The following is a 17,571-nucleotide window of genomic DNA, read 5'->3' on the forward strand; positions in this document are numbered from 1 at the left end:
AAGCACACTAATGGTACCCACCAAGCACTAGCACTATGAGGTGGCCTTACCGAGCAAACTCTGAGCCCGTGGCACTGATGGTCTTGCATAGAATCACTTCTTTTTGTGCGAGATCCTTCTCACAGTAATGAACAGTTATCAGGCTAAAGCTGAATTAGAAACCCCAATTTGAAATAGGGTGTTTAAAAAGTAGCAAAGAGTCCTTTCCCTCCCTGGAGATCACTGTTTTCCCAAACAAACGGATGGATTATAACAAGCCATTGTGCATTATTTTCTGTTTGTCAATGACCTAGTTCCCATGCTGTCTGTGATACTGAAATGGGAAACTAAAGCTTGAGGGGTAGATCTTCAGCTGGAGTTATTCAGCCCTGCTCGCTGTGTCAATACACAGCAGGAGGAGAGCATCTCCCAGTCTGCATAAAACTAAGAAAGTTTCATTTCTTGGCTTGAATAAAATGAGAAGAAAGATGCCTTCCCAACATTAACAAACAGGTGAGTAAGAACATATTTACAAGCCTGAATTTTGGGGTGACTTCAATGAGAGAAATGTGTTTGTTTGACAACTCACAAAGCTGGGGTGCATTTCTGAGACAAATGCATAGATTTTAATTTTTGACCTGGGACTGATTGCATGATGAAGTTCAAACGGCTGTTGACGTAGGGCTTTTTCCAGGTTTCTTGGATTATTATAGTTAATATAAGCATGCAGTGAGAATATTCACAAAAAGAGCTGCATTCTGCCTTATTATTATCTTGGTAAAATATTTTTTATTTTCTTAAAATTGCATATGTTGCACACTGATGATCCTTGCAATGCCTTACAAATAATGCATTTATACATCATTTAAATCATACATTATAATTTATAGGTTAGTTATTTTATTTTGGTGTCAATCAAAAACGGAAGCTGTATGAAAGAGCTTAGATTAAGAGAAAGATTTTTCAAGGTAAGCTTTAATAAACTAATGATGATATTATAAGAGCTATCACAGAAAAACCTGCCATCTAATAATAAGCTTGTTCCTGTTTATTCAAATGTTCCGCCTTAAGCTTGTTTGTAAAAAGTTAATAATTACAGCATAGTTAAACATGTATATAGGTGAGTCTGCACTGGATAAAAACTCTGACACTGAGCGGCAGCTCTACCTAAACAGTGAAGAGTGGATATTGAGATTTCAGCCTTTTTATTGCAGCATACAACATCCTTCTGAAGAGGTATTTGATGTTTTGCCCAGATAACTCCTGTAGGACTGGCAGGGTGAAGACAAGCACCCAAACCCCATTCCCAGCACAGCCACAGGGATGGTTTTGAAACGGCGCTGCCTTTGCAGACACTTCAGTACTGATGTTGCTGGGTCAGCACAGACAATGGCACACACGGCAGAAGAATGGAAAGGCAGAAAATCACTGTAATTTCCTCCCAGGTCTGTCTTGCCCTTAACCCCACCAGGCTGGAAGCTCCAGTGGTTTACAGTGGTCCCCAGAGCACACACATGAGATGGTGGTGGTCCTGCTAGGCAGCCACCTGCTCTATTGTCATCCACAAGCTAAAATACATTCAAAACTTTTTTTAGTTAAACATTTTTATTTACATTTCCTTTCCTGTATTTGTCACTGAGATCTTACCAAACCCCATAGGGTGAGAAATGAGCTGCTGTCAAGCTGCTATGTTGTCCCCATAAAAAAGTTATTCTTGAGGAACTAACTCTCCCAACATCATGAACCCCAAAACGTACCCATGTGCTCCGACCCCAGGGGAGCACGGTTGTCCTGCCTGCTCCTCTTGAAAGCCCCCCACCAGAGACTGGGACAAAGCTCATATCCTTGGTTCCTGGAGAAATGTTGCACACATGCAACAGCTACTCTCCGCTTGCTGCCCATGCCACGGTGGTTAAACGCTGACACTACTCACTGCTCCCTCGCACGTGGCAGACCTCTGGCAGCTTGTTGATAAATGTGGTTCCAGGATGGGCTGTGTTAGATCACAGATATTTGTGCTTGTAAAACCGCCTCCTGCTGTGACCTGTCTCACCACAGCCATATGGACCGGCGGGGAGCACCGCTGGTTACACGTGCAGGTGGCCCTGCGGTCGGATTCGGCAACAGCACTGCCCTCCACTCTGTGTAGATTCCCCTCCATAAATCATGCACTACCACGCATCTCCTCAGTGACCTGAAGGCCGTCCAGCTGGACCAGGGGCACAGACCATCCACCTCTTGGCATTGCGGTGGTGGGCAATGACAACAGCACAGTTCAGGCAGCGCAGGATGCTAAAAGTTCTCCGTGGTAAAGGGATGCTCTCGGGGCAATGCAAGACACCAGCTCAAATCATCTCAAGCCCTAAATGAGCCCTGGTCTTTCCACCACCCTTAGAGGAAGCGTAGGGGAACGAATTCACCTCGTCTGACATCAGTCTTTCTACATAGAGAGACCCAGGTGCTTGGAAAGCAAACTTTCTTCTTACAAAGAAGAAAACACCTCTCACACCAGCCCCTTCCAGCATTTTTGATGCCTAGAGCAAATCATTGCTGCTTTCCTGCCGAAAGGAGCAGCTTAGTCTATATGATTTAGAAATATCATTTGCCTTCTTCCCCACAGATGGCAAACTCTTCGGTTTCTGCCACCACTAAACATACAAATAAATCATCAAGATATGATCTGCTAACATATTCAAAATGATGTTTGGCCTGAATTTTTTTTTTTTTAGCTTCAAACATCAATTTCATTTTGTAATGAATACATGCTTCATCTCATAACATTTCATTTTTCATACATTTAGCGAAATTGCTTAACTGATACATTTTTTTTCCAAACCAGCTTTATTTCTACCCTAAAAACATGCAAATTAAAGACTAGAACACTTATATAATGTGCAGAAATCCCTACTGTTGGTCTTATCGCTAAATTATAAAATATTCATAATATCTACATTTTTTTACAAAATGAATTTGGTATCCCGACTTTTTCTATGAAAATCATGTTAAGATACCCAGACAAAATTTTACAGGCCTCTCCGTGCAGCTATTTCCATCTTTATGTGCTCCCCTCTCTGAAGGACAGCCTCCCCAGCGCTCACCCACGTGCTCCGCACACCGGCAGCCTTATCGGAAACACCGGCGAGGCACATCCAGCCCTCATTTCCTAAGCTTAATGCCCTTTGCAATTCTTGTCTGAGCAGTTGTTCGTTGAAGACAAGAAGACTTATTTCTATTCATTCCCTGCATAATCCACCTTATGAATTTACACCTCACCTACCCGCACATTCAAGGACCCAGAAATACAAAATATTTCCTACTGTGTTTTAAACCCACATCCTCCTGGATACAAGATAAGAGCTTAATAGCTTTGACACTGCACTGTTTTCATATTCATGCATAAGTTATGGATACAGCAACAGATCAGCACTTCTTTGTGCTTCTCATTGGCTCTGGTTCGCTGCCTTAAACTGTCTGAGTCAAGGCCACGTTTTAATGCCATAGACGCTCTATTCAAATACCAGTATGACCACATTTTAAAAGCCACCCTGTACCACTTCATTGCCGCAGATGTCCTTTACATCTGGCAAGGGCCGTTTCTCTGCATGTCAACAGTAATTCAGTTTAACAGCTGTCTCTTTTGACAAGCTTAGTGTCAGACTCTAAAATGACAGGGTGACAGTTTTCCTTTTCTTTAACAGAACATAGTGCAAATTAACCATTTGAATGCAGGATCACTGAACGCCTCCCGAATACAGTTTTCAGAGTCAACTGAATAGGATTTGGGAATTGTTGGTATTAACAACCAAAGCTGAAAACCTGTAGGGTCTGACAAATCAAGGCACTTCTCCTGTAATTGAGATTCTTACCTGAAATCTAAGTGTTCGACACCCAGAAAACCTTAAATTGAGTTGAAATAGATGTCAGAGGTAAACACTGGGAATTTGCAAACTGGTATGATAAGTACTTTTCCCGCATTGCATAAATACACAGGAGAATTTTCTGTATATTTAGTTAAAGTGCTTGTTAATACAGCAGCTAATGGTACTGTGTGTATCAGCTTTCAAATGGCACGCTGTACACACACATTTTCCACAAATGCCAGACATACAAAAGCACCTCAGCATAATTTCTCTAGGACTAAAACTATGCCTGAGATAATACTGTACATCTTAATGATTGAAACCCTTAGCATGGAAACCAGCCTGTGGACAGTAACAAAGTGCCACCGTGATTTATGAACAACCAGTAAATGCTACAAAGACACCGCTATAATCTGGTGCAAGAGTGAGCTTTATGAGGCTGGCTGTATTAGGCTCACATAAAAGTGAATTAAAAAAAATATAAACATTACACTACACATATTTAAACCGTATACTGTTGTAAGTTGTACAGTGAGCCACTGCATTGCATTAATATTATGCCATGGCTTCCACAATGAGGAGGAAGGATGACTCCCTGATTTGGTTCTTGTTCTATTGAAACCAACGACAAACCTCAAAGTAACTGCAGTGGGACTAGACTCCAGGTCACACAATTTATGTTATTTTAAAGAACTGTGAAAACCTCTCTGCTATTTGTTCCTGGGTAAGCAGTTACACCTAAAGCACTACAAAAAACACTGGGTTGAAAAGATGGTACTGAGAGCGTAACATTTAAATGCCTTTAGTAAATGCTTTTGTTTGCTTATTTATATGTTGCCATAAGTATTTGTATGTGCTATCTTTTGGCACAACATCTGGGCATCCCATAATATTTAGAAAGATTCACATTCAAATGCCTGTTACCATCTCTAAAAGCCATGCCCATTTATATGAGCTGAAATGGACATTTCTCATTTCTCAGTCTCATGATACAGCCAAGTTCTTTCTCTTTTATTCAGCTCTTTTTAACACATAATTGGTCATGACCTGCAGAAGAAGTCACTTATTCTCAGCCACTCTATAGCCAGGTCTCTCATACAGTAAAACCTGCATGTCCCTGCTCTGCTGATGGTGTTGACCTCCCCAGTGACTCCTTTCTTACTGACATACCCTGTCTGTTTGTTTCCACAGCCCAGGAATTCATACTTTCATAGCCAGAGGTGAGCCTCTGTAAAGGGAACATATTGCTAGTATTTTATTAATATATCATGAAGCTAAGTCAGCTGCAAACACATATTTTTAGCACAACATCAGCCCCATGGGAGTGTGCAGGTTGCTGGCTTTGGAGGGGTAAGCTGTTACTAGTATTGCACATTTATAGCTCAACTACACAAAGCATATATAACCATTTAAAATACTTAACCTCCCTAAAATCTATCACATGCCTGAAACACTAATAATTCTATAACTTAAGCTAAACAGAGTACTATTCAGCTGTAAATTTTATGGCTACTCTCTCCACCTCTTATGAAGTGTGAAAAGAGGCTTCATATCTGTCAGTCTTTTCTCAGAAATGACTTTCGCTGATTACTTAAACTTTCGTTAAATAAGCTTTCCACAAGCTGTAAAAACAGAACACAGTAGGGAAAAAATTGGCTCTCTTTTAAAAGTGCTGTAAAGTCTCTTTTTGAATGAGTAATTAGAAATGTGTAAACTCTTTTATGGATATGTGAGAAGCACACACAAAAAATTTGACATTCCATGCAAGTATTTCTGTGTGCTATCAAATTTCATTGTATTTTGCAGAGACCAAAACTATACAGACCCAAAACACACATACATTAGTGGACATGGGTTATTTGCCAAGAAGGAATTTACATACAGTACAAGTAAAACATCCTAATTTAAATCTACGACAATGGATAGTCACATTCTTAAAGAGAAATCAGAGTTGTTTGTCTTTCCGCTCGTATTTATACAGATTGCAAAGCTGTTGACAGAGCACGATTTGAGCTGGGCCTTTCCAACTGCTTACTGTTATTTTTATTACCATGTTCAGCTATCTTTTTCATATCAAGAATTGAGCTTAGATGAAGATGTTCTGATTTCCCGAACCCGTACATGAACACAAAGAGACACTGTGTGACTCAGCAGTTGGGCAGGGTATGGGCAGAGAGGAAACCCAAATCCCACTTCTGGCCCTCATTCCCTTGAAAACTCCCCAAAACCTTTAGTTAAACCAATGTACTTTTCCATTTTCATTTCCACACACACACACAAGCAGTCCATCCCCAAACCAGCCTCTGCAGATGCTCTGCAACCCCCTTGTACCTTCATTGCTTTGGGTCCCTCTCCCTCCCCTAAACTCATGTTATTTGTGCTGAAGACTTGCTTTGACTTCGAACCTCATGATCAGCTCCACGGCAGGGGGGCAAGTATCTTCATCTAAAAGTAAGTGAAAGAAACCTAGAGACAAGGGGAGATGGGTGCTACCCCTGCGTGATTTCCCACCTCCCCGGTAGAGGGGACAGGGCATCTGGGGGACACCAAGATGGAAAGCCTCCCCCCTCCAAACTGGTAGGATGTTTGCTCGAAAAGCCGGTGGATGTCACGCTGTGTACACGTACTGTGCACTATAAATAGTAATGTCTTCTATGCTGCTCTCCATGGAAAAATCTGCAGGAGGGGAAATAGTCTCAAATCTGTGTAGTTTTCAAGCCAAAGAGAGCCAGCCTCATTCTCTCCTCGGTGGGGAGGCTGTAGGTGGGGGGTATGCCCCTTCAACCCCACGGAGTCAGAGGAGCCAGAGGAAAAAACCGGTTCCAGCTAATGAATCTGGGGGTGAAGAGTTGCCCCCCCATCCCCTTCCCAACCGCCCTGTGCCCCAGCAGGTCCCGCAGCCGTTTGCCTTCCCTGCCATGAGCAAACCCAGCCCCTCTCCGAGGAAGGTGCATCGTTATGCAGGTGGCATTGACTGCCACCCAGCTCCTCGCCCCCCCCAAGGCATCCCTGCTGGAGGGGAGCGCACCCCAAAGAGCAGCTGCTGCCAGACACTGCTCCCCCTCTGAATCCCGTGGATTTACAGCACAGAAATGGTGCTGAGGACTCCCGAGGAGAGCAAAGAGCACCACACTGTGCTCTCCCTTCTCCCAGTAAAGACATTAGTGCCATTATTTTATTCTATTTTTTAATCCCCACAAGAGTGATTCAGACCCCACCTGCAAAGTTCAATAGTCCTGTAGATAGCAGAGCAATGCCACCACTCCTGCTCCTCACAACGCTGCTCCGAGCAAGTTCTCTGGCAAAGCATTCACAGGCACAATTTGGTGCCAAGTCTGTTATAAAACCAACCACGGTGCAAATGTTTTCGAGTAAAAGAACAAAAGTACGAGAGAGGGAAAAGTTTCACACATCTTCAGTGTGCAGAATGTATTTCATACTCTCAGAAGCTATTAGATGAGGTGATACAGGCAATTTATTGTTTTGTCAATACCTTTTATTTTGATTTAATAACTTACAAAACCTATGGTCTATCTGTAGTGCAGCCTCAACTTTCTTTACACAACCCCACTTAACTTTCAAACACTTTAACTTTCAGGTCAAATCTCTGTCATATTGATAAATGGGTCTATTTAAATTTTTATCACTGAAGAATTCTCCCTGGTGTCTTTTTCACTATCAGATTTCATGCACAAAATAACAGGATACTTATTATTTTCTGTTATCCACTGCACACAAAAAAAAAAGAGTCACTACAGAAAGCACAGATGTTGTGGTGAAACATCTGTAATTTGTCTGCAGTAGTATCATTCCTACAGACATTTCATACAGAGAGAGGTACAATATATCCAGGAATAACGTGTGAAAACACAAGACAGAAAAACCTACTATAGGATATATACACTAACTGCAGTCTACCCCTGTGTTAACAAGTAAACAAGTCAAAGTATTTCACACTCACCCTCACGAGGCATTACTATGCACGATATAGAGGCCCCAAGTGAAGTTTAATCTTATTTGGCTATCTGACTATTGCTTCATTAAGCAAACTAAGAAAAACTGCTGCAAAGTCAACAAATTTTTAGATCTTATTGTAAATAATCACCTGGTTTTCCTGCCAATAATCAGGACCAAAAATATAATCCTTATAGCCCTAAGTACGCTATATATGTTTAACCTTTACTTTAAAATGGTATTAAATGCTGAACGCTGTGGCTACTGTAAAGATAGTAAAAACAGATACTGTAGGAATATAACAGTGTTTAATGACAAGTTACAAAGAGTTCTACTGAAAGAAAAGCAAGAGCAAGAAAGGTTAAATAAACAGAAACCACAGTGTTTCCCATCTTTCTTACATTAACTTTCAATAACTATAAAGTAAAATTTCTGCTATATATGAGTTGATTTCCCAGATCTGTGCATTAAATATTTACTTCTAACTATAAACTTATGAGACCCAAACAAAAACTAATTTGCATTATTAATGATGCAAGAAATGTGATGCTCAGTCCCTTAAGATTCATAATAAAGAAGAAAATGTTAGAGATTTACTTTCTTTTTCATTTTAAAAGGCAAGTTAAAACGATAAAACTTATTTAATTAACAGAGACTCTATTTATGAATTAGTTGTTTCTGCCAGCAAGAATGTTTTAAAAAAAAAAAAAAAAAAACTGTCTGAAATGAGGCTGAGACTACAAAGAGTCCATTTTCAGCTTGGGAGTCTCAAGGGAAAAATCAAAGGGTTTCTTTCTTTCAACAGTTTGGGTGAGATGATATTTTGAGATGTTGACAGCTGCCAAACTGCAGAACCAGTGAAGAACTACCAAACTGAAATCGTTTTTATCTTTTTGAATTTTTCTCAATGTTCAGTCCAACTTCCTTTTACAGACTGAAATTTCTACTTGGTTAAAATGTTTTCCCTCTCTTTCAATGCTTCTGTCTACTGCTTTGGGCCAAAAATGAACTCCCTTTCTTCTAAATTAACCATAAATAATAGAAAGCCATTATTACTACCTATTAGTAGTGTTTCTACTATAGTAATGTATTAATTGGCATCCTTTTCTTCCATCTTATGTGCTCAGTGTGGAACCAAATTTCAATGGTTAATCATCTTAATCATCTCTATCACACTGAATGTTCTCACTGTTTACTTACAAGATGTTAGTAAAACAGAACTAACAGTCTTTGCTCTAGTAAACAAAGTAGAATTAAAAGTCAACATTTAAAAATTGTTTTCTACTTTTCTGACAGAAGCTATTTATAATATTCAAAACAAGCCACCCTTTAGTAAATAATAATAATGATAACACCATTAATAATAATAATAGCAACAACAATGCTTTCCATACGGCTCATACTATTCTTCATTTTCTATTTTCTTGCTAAATCCTGTTTCCACTGCTAAAGCCATCCCTCCTTTTCTAACTCCTTCACCTCTGTTGGTCCCATGACCAACCTTGCGGTGGCTTCTCATCTGCTTCAGACATCTGCCCGACGCTCCCTCTTAAAGCCTCTTCCCCTGCAATCAGCCCACGCGTTTCTGTCTTCATCACATATTAATTAACCAAATCAAAGTCGAACAAACCCTTTCCTCTCATTGTTCAAGCTGTCAGGCTCAGCAACAGTCTCTGCTTTGGCTTTCTCTATCCACTTCTGCCTTCTTCCCAGCCTCATGTCTTCTCTCTTGGTGTCACATCTGTGTCTTGAAGAAGACTTCTTTAATCTTCCTCCAAGCAACCATTTCTTTCTAAACTTGTCCTTTAAGAGTCTGGCCCAGGCATTCCTCTGTCATGTCCCCTGCTTGCCCCCTGTGCACCCTCCCTTGCCTGAGCTCTGGTGGTACCTGTCTCCTTTTGGTTCTCTCCCACCAAAACCAGCTCATGCAACACCAGACTAAGGAAAGCCAAGAGTCACCCTCTGGGAGGGGAAGGGCAGAGCCCTGCTGGGAGCGTGAGTCTCCAGCGCTGCTTTAGCAGATCCAGTTTCTGAGGTATTTTTGCCATTACAGCACTGAGCATGAATGAGCATCTTCTGAGCTTGTGACCCTCACCACTGTAATGCAGAGGACCTTGTGGATTCCTGTTACAAGGCAACTCTGCACTCTGCTTCATGAGATCTGATGCAAATATTATTTGGAAATAGCAAGACTGACTTCTGCTGGCACAGACTCCTCAGAATTTGAATTAATTACACTTTGGGGCACTTTTTGGTTAAAAAAACTCCAAGTTTAAGTTTAATTACAAAATAATTCAAGAACAGAGGTTCAAATATCAGCCACTGCAAGACATTCAATAACTTTAAAAAATAAATTTTCTTATGAATTATCATGAGAATTTAATGCCCAGCAAAGATAATGATGTGAGAGAGATGATAATATCCCCAAATATACTCACCTCTTCCGATTAGTGATCCAAGGACTAACTCATAGTTACATGATGACTTAAATTGGATTAATATAATTTTTTTATTTAGCTTTGTAATTGCAGAAGGCAGCACATAACTGTTTTGGGAGAGTTCCTGTCAACACTGAAAGAAAAAAGTCTAAAATTCTCCCTTTTCAAGGAGACCTATCCATACCCTTAAGCTCCTAAACTAGTAAGTCACAATATTACAAAGACTTCCTTACCTCTGAATCTAAGACAGATATATATACAAAGATTACTAACTCAATATTTTTAAGATTAATAAAACACATGAAGACTCTCAAAATGATGCCTCTGATTCAGTAAACACAGATCTAACTGGACAACCCACACAAGTGAAGTGGCTGTCCAGGGGAGAACATAGCCTCGCCCTCCCCACTCACTCATTGATTAATATTTTTAATATCCTCAGAGGATGACCCTCCTGCTAACACAGACTTGAAGCAGAGCACACCACCTGCATCCTCTCCCTGGGGCTGGGAGAAGCATTGCCATGGCCAGCAGCAGGGCAGATCATGGCCATCGGGTCCCAGCGATGCTGCTCTCCCAGGACCAACACTCAACGTCAACAGGAGTCAAACAAGAGTTGCATTTGCCTCCCATTATTCCCCTGGTCTAGCTCTAGACGTTTACATTTGAAAATAGTATCTGTCACTCCCACAAACCAGGTATTTTTCTTTTCTGTTTGAACCTGAATGAAAAAGCTCCAAATCCCCAGGTGTCTGACATCAAAGTGTGGTAGAAGGAAACTATTGGGATGGTGTTCTGACATTAACACGGCACTAGAAAGGAAGAGCAGATGGGCAATGAAGAAGCAAATCCTGTTGAAATATGATTAAGTGACACTGAAGATAAGGAAAACCATGAAAACTAAAGGGCAGGTAAGGGGATTTTAAGTGCAATATAAAAGGGGATTTGTGGCACATGTAATTCTTCCTCTAAATGTTGATTAAACATAAATTGTTTTTTTGCCTCTCAATTACAGTTACAGATCATTTTGGTTCTGTCTACACTCTCTGCAAGCATCAGTGAAAGTTGAAGGTACTTGGCACTTTTGTATCTACTGTATGTTTACGTTTTATTCTCGCTCACTAAGTACATTTACAACTAAAGATGAAAAAGGAGGCATAAAGAGGAGAATATGCCATAAAATATCTCCAGCATTCTGAGGAAAAAAGCTCATGATTTTCTGGAAGGTGATGGTTTCATTGCAACCATGCCTCCAAATCAAGCTTTATCAATCGCCATTTATGACTATGCAAGCCTGGCTTCTGATCATGTTCTCTCTTACATGTCATTTGCCAAAGTAGAAAGCCTGCTGTAAGTATTATGGGATGGAGGACCTTGATTATTTTTTTTTAATTATTTGTGCTGATGTAATCAGTTGCGTATTTCAATAAATTACTAATTGTGAGTGAATCACCATTCTTAGCATTAACAGAAATAGGTTTTTTCTCACATTTCTATACATGCCCACCTCCACCAAACCCAGCCCTCGCTATGCCATTTTTCTTTGAAGCTCATTTACAGACCCAAGCAGACTAGAACAACCAGCCCTCCTGTTTCCCAGTGGGACAACCTGCACAAGAGGTGGCCTTTCGAAGTGTTACATCTCATCATTTCTATTCTTTGCTCTGCCTCCCAGAGAAGAAGATTTAATTCAGTCTTTAAATTCAACAGGATCCCTGGTGGAGGCGGAAGACAGGGAGGGAGTGAGGGATGGATGAAGAGAGGGAGGAAATACTTCATGTCTCTTTTTGGGCCAATCCCACACATTTTACTGAACTTTTCCACAATCATAAATATGAAGCGTTCCTCAAACACCTCTCCAAGCTGTGCTGCTCACTCTGCTCCAGCACGAACTTGGGGTAGAGGGGGAGAAGGAAGGGCAGGTGTGTGCAGACAGGACTGTTTGCCCCAGCACTCCAGAAAAAGAGACCTCCATTCCAACCCTGCAAAACTGACATTATGCTCAGATAAATATGTACCATTCTCTGGATATCAAATCTGCATTTAGTATTCCTTTGCATGGGAAATCCTTACTCATGCCTGTGGCTGGGATTGGGCACGTGTGATGTGTGCTCATCTAGTATTGCTTTTGGCCAGTTAGAAAAATCATAAAATCCACCACAGGTTTAAAACATAATTTAAACCTGCCAAGTCTCATAACATCCAAGAAGGCAAATTTACCATAAAGAGAATGGTTTCCACTTACTAGATTTTATATTCAGATCTCTGGCACACAGGCTTGCCACCAAAGAAGTCTTTAATGCGACGGAAGTCTTCATTTTCTCTGCGGTTAGATTTAATGTGATAATGAATATTCCAGTGTCAGCTCCAGGTAAACTGAGGGGTTTCACCTCAGATTCCCTCCTTTCTCACGCAGGCATACACTTGCTGAGTGGTAAATAATTTAGCAGCACCAGCAGAAGGACACCTGAGATGTGTTCAAAATGCAGGCGAACCTGCCTCGCTCATGTACTGCCCCGTGTTCCTGCTCTTGTAAACAGCAGCAGCAGCGCAGCAAAGAGTGTAAAGGCTTTATTACCTATTTATATCTGCCCCTTACCATGGAGAGCACACAGGAAAAATGCACAGCTTCAGCAAGCTGCCTGGGGCAAAATCCCCACCGGGTGCACACGGTCACCCCTGAAGGTCCCACTGGGCTCACCATTGCTTGGCTGGTTCTGATGGGACACCAAAGGTCTGGGCAGGGAAGCTCCATGGTGTTGTCCCAGACTGACGCCAGAGCCGTGAGGAATCCACAGTCCCTAATTGGCAGCCTTTATTTTTATTATAATTTGCAGAACTACAGATGATATTTCACATTCGAGAGTCTCTCTGCAGTTTGCAAACATTTAACCGCCCCATATGAGGCGAATTCTTTCATGCTCATTTTACGGACGTGGAATGAGGCTGAATTAGTATTACTGTGAAAACCTTCGCTGCCAGATTTCCCCGCCTGTGTCACCATATTTTACCCTCATTACCTAACTAGGGCTGCCTGGGGGAGCAGCTTTCCAACATAATTTTTAGGGAACTGCTATTTCTTTGGGCTTTTCACCTATTTTGCAGTTATTGGCTGATGTTTTTCCTCTCCTTCTTTTTGCCAGTTTCAAGTTTCTGCTCCGACACCAAATGCTTTCCTCTTTTTCTACCGCTGTTAACACTAGGCAGATCAAACAAACACAAAAGTGTTTTCTCAAAAAATAATCATTAAGCATATCATGTAGTTTAGTTCAAGTGACAGCTGAATATTTGTTTCATTAATAAGTAATTTGTAATTAATTCATGGAGTCATTTCTAAAGGAACATTGTGATGTTTCCATGGTTTTGAAGTGGCAAAACACTAGTCATTTTTTGACAAAATTTCAGTACAAATTGCTCATATGCATCCACTGGAATAATCCAACCTCTGACGAGGAGTGTCCCTGTGACATGGGAACTTGTCTCCCATTAGTGTTAGTGGCAAGGCACCTACATACAATATGCCAATAGCTGCAGTATTTAGGATTTGAATTTCAGGTTCATGGGTGCTCACGCTGCTCCATTCAAATGATTAGTAATGATATTACTAAAGTTAAGGGTTTTTTCCATTTAAGGCTTATAAACAACTCTTCACCATGGTGGAAGAATAACAAAATCTCCAATACAAATTGTTCAGTTGTTCTATTTTCAATCAAAAGGCTGGACAAACAAATGATTGTTATCCTGCCACCTGAAACTGAAGATGGTCCAGCTCACAAAGGGTCCTGAGGCTCTAAAATCATGCCAGGAGTTATGGGTCACCCCTCCACCAGCTGAGCATTGCTCTTTGGAGGTCCAAGGAGCTCCATCCTCAAGCCTTTGAAGGTCACCTTCTGCCTGGGATGGAATAGGCACCATTTGCATTGACATTTTATTAAGAATTAAATCACAGTTTACCATCTCTCAGAATGTTCTTTCTAAATTTATGAACTGGCATGATTTGGGAATAAATAACACTGGAAAGTGTCTTAAATCCTGGACACCAGCACCACTTCCACTCTAAACCCCAGGACCTGCTACCTGGCCAGCAAAGACTAAGGACATTTCTAAGCTACAGAAACAATTACAATTGTTGCCATATCACCTTCTCAATAACCTTCCCCGAAAATTATAGGTTAGAGAGTTGTCTGTAATCATTAACTGCCTGAAGGAGAGAGACACATTACCAAAGCAACAAACCTCTAATCAACAGAGTGGGAGCAGTGCAGAAGAGAAATATAACTCCTTAACAAGCAAGATGCAGTAGGGTTTTTTTTTAAAAAAAAAGGTCTGATTTGGTACATATAGTTAGCACCCCACAGTTACAAAATTCAAATGCTGGAAAAAGTGAACATCATAAATTTGTGCCTATTTAGGAATGTAATTTGCTAGAATTACACTTGTAGATGAAAGTGCTTACAGGTTTTCAGATTCAGCAGCAAGAGGACCAATTATATGAACAAACTGACACAGCTCTAAAGTGACACAACAGAGAAATCAAATGTTTGTTTTTCAATTAAAAATGAAGAAAAAAAATTTTTTCAAACTGAAAAAATGCCCAATTTCAAGCCATCCTAATTGAGATGAATACATAGCTAACTTGGTGTCTGGAAAGCGAAGTTCTGAACCTTTTATAAAAATCTTTAACTGGGAGAGTTTTTTAATTTTTCAGAAAGATCAGGTTAAAATTAGATTTTAAAAATTTTTGCAATGCCATAACTTATAAGCTAAAACTTAATAAAGTTGGATAAGAGAATCTATAAATTATCTGGCAAGAAAATCTGGAAACAATCAGCTATTTTGTATCTTCCATCAATACACCATACTTTGCCACACAATGATTTCCATGATAACATGTGACTTTGCCTTGAATGCAATTTGCAACCTATTAGCTTGATCCAGTTTCCACTGAAGTAAATTAAAAGATTACCACTGACTTCAATGAAAGCTGGATTAGACTCTGTTCACATTCACAGTGGGAAAAAAAATAATTAATGATTATTTATGCCAGAAATTCCAGTGTAAAAAGCAAAATTGGTGCAAATGTGTTGAAGAATTTGAAGAGTAAAATGAGCACAGAGGATATAAAATATGATTCCACTAAAAATTATAAGATTACTAATTACTCTGAATAGGCTTATAGAAATGCTATAGATGTAATTAAATGGCACAAATATACTTTGAAATCCAATTACAGCAATGGAGCAATGATTATACAGTTGCCTTAAGAGTTAAAATAAAATATGATACCAGATAAATGGGTATATTAGAAAGGCATTATTAGATTTTCTTGCATTTATCCACCACCAAGTGCCACCAACCCTTCAAGCTAGGGACAAATAGAAGAAAATAGATAGAGGAGAAAGATTGAGTTTGCTTGCTAAATACAGTCAGTAACAACTGAGATATTCCTACTAGAAAAGATAAAAGGAGAGATACCAGCTACCAAAACATGACCTGCACAACAAATCAAAATACTGAGTCTTATTCATAGTCCTACAGTTCCACCAGAATTACCAATTTTTGTAAGAACCAGATCATAGAAGTAGTGAAACTTGAAAAGGATTTAATGCAGAAAGTTGAAACATCCTAGAGAAAACACAATATACAATAAAGAGCCAATTATTACAACCATCAATATGCGGCAGTGGACTATCAGAGGGAAGGATATGCAGATTCAATTAGGAAAAAATACAGTCATGTCAATCATTTGGCAGAAGAACATTATTTACGGGTAGGAAAAGGGAAACTCACTTTATTTATATGTTTAAATAATCATTTGATACTTTACCCATTATGTCAAAAAATTAACATTTAGAGGAAACAAATACATGCACAGTGTCACAGCGAGTCGCTTTCTGATTTAAAAGAAAAGTCAGTCATCCCTTGCTTTGCTTTCTCTTGTCCTTGAAATTCACATTGACTTAAAATATATATATATATCTAGAGTAGGTATCAGGTTTGCCAACTTTTGAAACCCAAGGGAAATATTCACCAGTTGCCAGCAGCTTGCTTAAATCACTTACAACCTTACCTGTTTTTAAAATTCAAACATAAACCAGGCACAACTTGCATGGGTTTTTTGTGAGAATTCCTCTCCAGTGAATTGGTAATTGGGGAGGTTCCCCATTAATAAACACCTGGAGTTTATCCCTAGTTTGCATCCCAGGGATGAGGGCTTGTAAGGGTTTCAGTTTATGAGGTCACAGAGACTGTATCTGCCCCCTAGGTATATGTTGGTCCATTAGCATAATAAAAAGAGGGGGGAAAAAGAACAAAAAAAACCCTAAAAATAGTCTTTTATTCTGCTTTTGCTATAACGCTATAAAGATAAACAGGAACATCCACATGCTCAGCTATGCCTTGGCTAAGCAAATCTCATAAATGTCTGAATTTCCCATTATGGCCATGATTTCTAGAGGGAGATGAAATCTTTACCTCTCTCTAAATTGATGGGAGTCTCCCTCCTCCCTTCTGATGCCAGAATATGGAAGTAGAAGACTATCCCTCTGAAGGCTGTATTTTATAATACTCTGATGAGATGTCTTTTGATTTAGGGTTTGCATGAAGGAAGAAAAAAAAAAATCCATGTAGTCTGCCAGCTCATCTAACCCAACTTTAATCACTTACTGTGTAGACAGCTATAGCTGAGCTAGTCATCTAAATTCCCTTTAAAGTCAATGGTGAGAAATAGATGTTTTTAGGATGCAATTAATTGATTGGAAGGAAGAGGGATCTATCATATATGGAAAAGAATTGTGGCCCAGAGGGTTCTGCTTTTCCTCATTTACTTTACAAGGAGTTCACATATCTGCATTGTAGTAGTCATACAAAAGAGGTGAGACGAGTATCACCAATCACTGTTAACCAATCTAACTTTATTTTTTTAATCTCTTTTACTGTTCCTCTTTCCTTCTGTTTCTACACCTAGTCTCTCCTGGGACACCAGTTCAATTTTTTACATTATAAGCCCATTAACCGTGCAAGAAAATGGGTTCATTCATCTGATGGTAATAAAAACTTTTGGGTCATACATGACCATTCATCTGAGCCAGAAGAACTGATCCACCAGGTTTAAAAAACACATTAACAGATAGTTTTCATGCCAATTGTCACAGAAATATTCAGAATAAGACAGATAAGAGGAAACTTCCTACTGTTTTACCACTCTCCCAAGCATCTACGAGCCCTTCAGCTCCCAGGACTCCAGGTCACATTCAAAATGTACCAGAAAATTATACTGATTACATATAGCCTAAGGAGCTGGGCTGTGATGATTTTCATGGAGACAGAGAAAAATATTC

At 39.8% G+C, this 17,571-nt stretch overlaps 1 long non-coding RNA gene across 4 annotated transcripts in view; it reads right to left on the minus strand.

The window, feature by feature from the left end:
* LOC141949399 (uncharacterized) overlaps positions 1–17,571 on the minus strand; it is a 90,180-nt gene that overhangs the window by 17,222 nt on the left and 55,387 nt on the right. The window lies entirely within an intron of this gene.

This window comes from Strix uralensis, chromosome 13 (genome assembly GCF_047716275.1).
Source record: "Strix uralensis isolate ZFMK-TIS-50842 chromosome 13, bStrUra1, whole genome shotgun sequence".
NCBI lineage: Eukaryota > Metazoa > Chordata > Aves > Strigiformes > Strigidae > Strix > Strix uralensis.